The following is a 7,309-nucleotide window of genomic DNA, read 5'->3' on the forward strand; positions in this document are numbered from 1 at the left end:
TCTGCCAAATCTAGGGCCTGCAACTCGGGAGGCCACGTCTCTAACATTGTAAATATCACGTCGTTAGTGGCTATGAATGGCAACTTTTTCCACTGGTGCGTCAGATCTTTTCACGCCCTGACGTAGATATTTTGCATGTCTACCTTGAAGTCTACAAAACTCTGCAAACTATTGTGCACCGTGGGGGACAGGCGAAGTCTCCTATTAGTCCACATTCAGATTCTCATCTCCATGAGCACCAAAAAAAATTTGATGTCATGAATCTGTTTCATGTCCTTGGTGGCCAAGAGCGAAGCGTACTTTGCGGCCTCTGGTAAGTCTCATGCGATGCTTAGGAACTGGCTATCCTCTACCAATTCTCTTGCTACCAGCAAGATGGATAAGAGCAACCACACGTAGTGGAAGGTCTTACCCTGCTCTTGGGCCTCTTGGTAGTTGAGAAAAAATTATTCACAAAGGAACTCAGCCCAGTTGAACTAAACCCCCTCCGCACTCTGCTCGGCAAGCGAAACCACTGACGTTGGTACTTCATCGGCGCAACATTTTCTCATTACTTTACCAGCCAGGAGTTGGGTGGTTACGTGCACCCCTTTATCCTTGATACTGGAGATGACGTAGCCCCTATTTTTTTTCTCCAGCTTATACTTTGCCTTCATGGCCTCTGTGAGAGCGAGATCGCTACTTTTTCCGGCTATCGTTGCAGGGTCCATTCATTTACAAGGAAGCTGAGTAAACTGGTGAGTGAGATCTGTCGTGATGGGAATATGCTCTTCCAGCCATAGATACCCATCATGCACCAAGAACAGTAGCTTCCTAATGATGAAAATGGTGATGGGTGCATGGTGGAAATGTGGTATCCATAACAGATGAAGCAACCCAACCGTTTCCACACTGCACAACCATTTTCGCAGCTCTAACATTATCGACAGCCCCTCGATTATATTTTTCATCAGGTTTGTTGTTTCTAAGTGCGAGAGCTTCTCACTATCTGCGAGGTCCCAGTCTTCAAAATTCAGGGTGGGCATGCATCCTAGGAGTAGATCCTCAAAGTTTATTCCATCGGGGAGGAGCGAGCTCTGGAGTGCACTCTTTGTTGCATCCAGATCTTTTCGTATTTTGGTTTTCACTTTTCATGGAGGAACATACTCGGGTAATTGTGCTATAGAGCGCAATGGTTGGATGTCCTCCTCCACGTCTTCTTCTTCTTCTGTGGGGGCAATTAGGGCCTCCAAATCAAACTCATCCTCATATGTTTCAATCGTAACAGCCTTCCCCTTCTCTTCCATGATAATTTGTGCATGGATTCCTTGGGGACATGCGTACTGGTCCCATTTCCTACTTATCCTTCTTTGGTCTCGGCATCAGGGGTCATTTAGGGATTTTTGTCACAACCCCAGTGCCTTCGAGAACATCGTAGACCATGGGGGTTGAACGCAACCTTGCCAGTAGTTCCTTATTCAATGCCCAACCCATCATTAATGGCTGTCATCCTTTCTCCACTATATGTGCTCTTTCGCGAACTTAAAGGCTCTATTATCGCTTGGCTCTCAACATTTTGTGCTCTTTTCAATCACTCAAATCTTAATTGACCAAGGGTTGTCTGCTGGCTAGCTCTTGGAGTTTTATAGAACCTTTCAAATTCAAATTTGACCATTCCCCCCCATTCCAAGCCATTAATGCTTTCTTGGCGGCAGATTTTCCCAAATCTTGCCCATAAATCTCGCCTTAAACACCCACTGCCCACTCCATTTGACCTCAAATCAGACATCTTGTGATGAACAGTGACACCAACGGTCACTTCCCAACGTATCCACATGGCAGCACATCCCCCTTTGCGCGAGCGCGAACCTTGTGACAAGCTATTCCTGCACGTACCTATCGAAGTGCACAGTTTCCATGTAGGATAATTTATTGTCCCACACTCCCTTTCAGCTGCTTGGAGTGCTAAGACTATTCTTCCTATGTCTAGTTAGGTGGTCGCACTACCTATGTGAGGCTCCTTACCACCCCCCCGTATAGTCCACGGAAAATCCTCATTTGTCCTCATGGCAGTTAGCGTTGCACACTCTACTATATGTAGTGCACTCCCCTGATTACTGTGTTTGGTGATATGTGTTCCTAGCCATGGAAATAGACTAATTAACTCTCTGTGATAGTCTTCTAATTCATTAGTATGATCATCCGCACCTTGCCTTGCCATCCTTGGTTTATTGACGAGACATGCTTGCTTCATCTCATTTTCCAACCTCTTGACTTCTGCATCCATCAAGATGTTTTTCTTCCTTCACCATACCCGATCCTTTTCAAGTTTGAAAAGTCTAAGGTTCCCTTGCCGAATGGCTTCCTGAAGCCTTATGTGTTCTACTTCGCATTGTTGTGTGATTTCTTTGTCCTGGTCTTTGCACACTGTCACACCTGCGGGTGCAATTACATGTGGATTCATCTTTGAATTCTCCTCAGAGATTACGGTCCCTACTTAATTCTGCTGTCTTGGAATTATTTGTGTGATCAAGGTTTTGCACATGATCCTATAGGCCCATCAAACCGCTGGTACATGCAGGTCCCAGTCGGTGTATTTCACATGGTGGACCCTGTTCAGCAATTCACACACCTTGTCAAAGGCTTCCTCATGTATGATATTTGGCATGCTAGGTTGTATCATGCTTCATCATTTGCACACTTGTCTTGTCTGCTTTTTCTTGTTGTTCCTGTCTCCTATTGCGAGAGTTGTGTGCGTTCACACAAGTTGTGTACCATACACCTGTACCCATCTGGAAAGGTTGGTGCACAGGTTGTTTCATCCATCCTGCCTGGCTTCCATCCTCCTCTGAGGCTTCCCAAATCATAAGTGCATCATCTTTTGGCATTCACACTAGTCTCAGAAACTCTGCTAGTGCGTACCCCACCATCTTGTGGGCATAGTGCATAATGCCCATTTTAGAGCATCGAACCACTGTTGTTCTGGTACTTCGCTTTCAAACTCGTTCAGGAATTCATCCACTACTGTTAACCCATCATACATACGTATATTTCTTGCCTTGGTTGTCACGCAATGTAGTGATTTGACCATCATGTTGTAAACAAGCGTTGTTACTTTGTGTAGATAATTCTACCATCACTCTATTTCTTCATCCGAATTTGAAGTGCAGGAGCTTTCACACTCCCATGAAATCCTACCATCTACAGTCGGATTCACCCAATATTGTTCACACGTGGTTATCTTGTAGAGGCAATCAAGGTCGTCATCACTATCATCGTCATGCACTGGTTAAGTTTATCGCGCTCCCTCGGTCGGATCTAGCGGTACTACTACGTGTAGTGACTTTTCTCAAAGATCATTTTGCGCTTCTTCACATTTATGACTTCATTCATATCAATAGCCTAGTTTATGCCTAGTAGCATGGGATAGGGATTATTATCGTCGACAATCTCTATCACTTCGAAATCCACAAGCACACTCACACCTTCAATATCCACCATTACCCCTTGCAATCTCCCCATGGGTAGGATCTTCTATTGGTTCACCATTTGCAATTGAATAGGGGACCATTGCAATGCGGGCCTACCCATACGCTCCAATGTTTACTTTGGCAGCACATTCATGTCTAATCCTAGATCTAGAATTACTTGATCCATTTCATATTCCCCAATCTGCACAGTCAATCTCATTTCCCTTCTTGTGCGCAATGCATGCTTTCCAAGTTTCCGTACCATGCGCAATTCTCCCGACCCTGCACACCTAGTGATAAGTTCCTGTAGCCCTTTCATAGCTTTGATGTTGTGCAACAGTTTCATACATGTCTCCAGAAAGGTTGTGAGCATTGAACAATCGGTCCATGGATCTATTTGATCCTTGCTACCTGAGGTAGAGGCCCCCATGAAGCTCTTCTTAGCCTCCATGAATGTCTCCTTTGCGTGCTCCAAATCAAATTCAAGTTCCTTTGTAGGAGCTTTGCGAACCCACGCACTTTCTTCTGGCTACTTACCTTTATCATCTCTAGTTTTTATACTGCTTCTCAACACTATGTTTACCTTCGGGTCTTCTTCATGTGGCTCAGACCTCATCATTTTCAAATTTTGAGTCAGGGGAGGGTGAAGTACCCCTTTTTTGCACATCCTCGCTATCAAGGTAGGGTATTGTTCTACCTCATGATCAAACTGAGTATAGTACAAACTTGATGTTCTTATCAGATTTTTACAACCATGGGCATAGTGTCTGGGCCCTCTGTAGTTGTAGATAATTAGTTGTGTGTGACCACTTCCTCGTCCCATCCCACCTCATCCTCGTCTGCACCCTGAAACCCAACACATGCCATCCATAAATTTTAGTCGAGGGCTCGCATCTCAATATGTACCCTGTAGGTAGGAGTCTGATCCGTCATTAGTTCATAGCTTCTATAGGTGCGTTCATCATGGCCTACCAACCTGTAAAAATTACAAAATAATTATTGGGACATCTCCGTATACTTTTGCAATAGATGACAATTATCCATAGTGTGTTTTCCTCCTATCTGACAAATCGCACACCATAATGCAGGTGCCGCGCTTGGTCCTTCTTGTGCCTTAGGTCTTAATGGCATCGACCCTACTCCCACTAAGTAATTCACAAATACTAGACTATGGTCCTTGTCATGCCCCTGGCCTTTGCATTTTATGCACCATACCTCCTCGTGTGCCTCTGGCCAAGGTGTCATGTCCTGTTTCAAACTCTACATTTCCAGACAAATTTTGTAGTTGCACGTGGATTTGTTGGACTCCTAGACCAGGATCTTGTATAGTGGTCTCATGCAATCTATTGCCATCTCCAAGGCTTCAGCCTGGGTGGAAAGCTTTTGTTGTGACACCACGATCCTTAAATGCAGTGTTAATGATGCTACAAACCATGCATGGTGAAGTCATGTTGGCTTCGGGAATCATACTCTTTAGTCTTTGGTCCAAATCCCAGGGGGTCTCGCTCGAAAGCATCGAGATCTCCTTAAACCTGATAATTGATTGTATCTCTAACTTTGGCCTACTAAATTCTCTGTTCAACGTGGCCTGGATTTCTGCAATTCCTACGTTTGGGTGGTCATTAGAGTGCTTAATGTACCACGTTAGTGGGTGATCCTGCTGTTATGTTCCTATACCAATAAGAGTCATAATTTTTGAATAGCTGAGGTCAAATATATAATATGTACATACCTTTGCTTTCTGCAAATGTTTTCATATTCAAAAAATAAAAAATAAAAATAAAAAATGTAAAGAGGGTATGTCCTAAAAGAAAAATAAAAAGACAAAAGAATGAAAAAGGTCAAAAAAGATGAAAAATGAACCCCAAGAAAAATAAAAACACCATGAAAGTGTGCAAGTAAAACTGCCACTACCATTTACTTTTGATGAAGAATAAAAGATTTTGTGAAGCTTGTTACTTGTGCCACAATCCATGGATAGTCAAAATGTTTAAACTTGGCTATTTCATGTTTTCAATTTTATGCTTAGAAATAGAGAATAAAATCTGACCAAATTGTTTAATCTTGGCAGATAAGTAGATAGGTAGAGAAAATAAAAGGAGCTCAACTATTTAATTTGAGCCCTTGGATGTAATAAGGATATACTTAGATACATTTCTATTGTAAAAGAAATGAAAAGTTTTGATAAAGGGTTTGCCAGCTTAAGTGCACCCTAATAAAGAGTAGAAAACATTGTAGGATGAGTAGATGGGTAAGTAGTTGAATGGTTGCAGAATTGTGATGATTGATTAGATAAGATCATATCATTTACTTTCAACATCAAATTTCTAAATTATGGATGATAATTGAGCATTCACCAAAGCACACAAAGTTAATTGATCAACCTCCCTCATTCACTACATTTTTCACTTAACTAATTTCTAAGGAAGGTCTTAAAGTCCCTAAAACCTTAAGTTAAAGGGGCTCAGAGCATTTCTCTGACTTCTGAAGGGACCAGACCCTCGGCCAAATAACTTATAGGTTCTAAGTACTAAAATCCCCTCATAAACATTCACCCCCTTCAATTCATTCAATTTCCCCAAAAAATCCATTTTCCTAAGGTAAAAGCACCATTTGCCTAGGGAAAGTAATCACCCCCATGTAAAACCCCTTTTTCCCTAAAAACCCACAAAAACACTTAGCCTAAGTTATAATGTTTCCATGTGAAAAGTAAATAAATTTTAAAACACATTATACTTAGCACAAATCCATTTTTCTGCTTCCATTCATATTAACTCCTAATTTTAATTATATTTATTAAATCCCAAAAATACCCCTTTCCCATATATTTTATTAAACCCATTTAATTTTAATATCCTATCCTCGAGTTTGAAACATAAAATTTATTAATGAACTTATTAATGGGTTAATTAAGTCGATCAATGACTAATTAATAACCAAGACCTACCTGCCGAATAAAAGAGATTAATTAATCAATCAGTGATTGATTAATAATCAACCCCACCAATGAAAACACTCCCAACATCATTAAACCTCCATAATCTTTCATTAATTAAATCCCGTCACATTAAACCTCTGTTAGGCCCCTCCATTAAATGTCATATCAAATCCTCACCCCAATCATTGTATGATATGATCCATTTTGATCCAACAGTCAACACTCACATCGGGCGGCCTCCGAAGGCCGACCTTTACCCACCTGATATGGGTGGTTTCACTATTCACCCTGCTGCTATGTGGCACCCGATGAATGGCATTGGGCGGCCTACCCCTAAAATCACTTTAGCCCATAAGCAGTGCGATATGATCATGCTTACTGCCTCCCGCTAGATGATAAAACGTCTCATCCCCTGCTTACTGCCAACTGTCCCTTTCCCTATGTACCCACTAAAATAAGTTGACTTTGTGAATAAAACTAAAAACTCATTGTTTTTTGTTTCATCGTGAAAAATACTACATAGACCTCCATGCAAGCACCAGAGTACGTGCAACTGTCAACCCACGTCCAACTGTCAACTTGCTGAAGCTGCTAAAACTCCAGACCACCTTTCAGTCACCCCAATTTGCCCAAATTTTCCGAGAACCCTACTTTATTCCTAAACCTTAAGTCAATTACTTCGAACTACTAAGTAATTGAGTAAGATAGTTTCCCAGTGACTCTAGAATACACTAAATTAGACCAGTTTTCCCCAATTTCACTGAAAATCCTTTGCCCCCGTCCTTGAATCCATAAGAACTAAGGATGGCTACTCCAATTGCATTAAATGTCCTACTCCCCCTAGGTTTTTAAACCATCTCCCATTGGCAGATAAAGATTTTCAATTTAAAGATACCTTTGTCGAAGAATCCCCTTTGAAACT

This window comes from Pinus tabuliformis, chromosome 5_2 (assembly GCF_031772625.1).
Source record: "Pinus tabuliformis cultivar Carrire ecotype Pingquan chromosome 5_2, CPIR1, whole genome shotgun sequence".
Lineage (NCBI taxonomy): Eukaryota > Viridiplantae > Streptophyta > Pinopsida > Pinales > Pinaceae > Pinus > Pinus tabuliformis.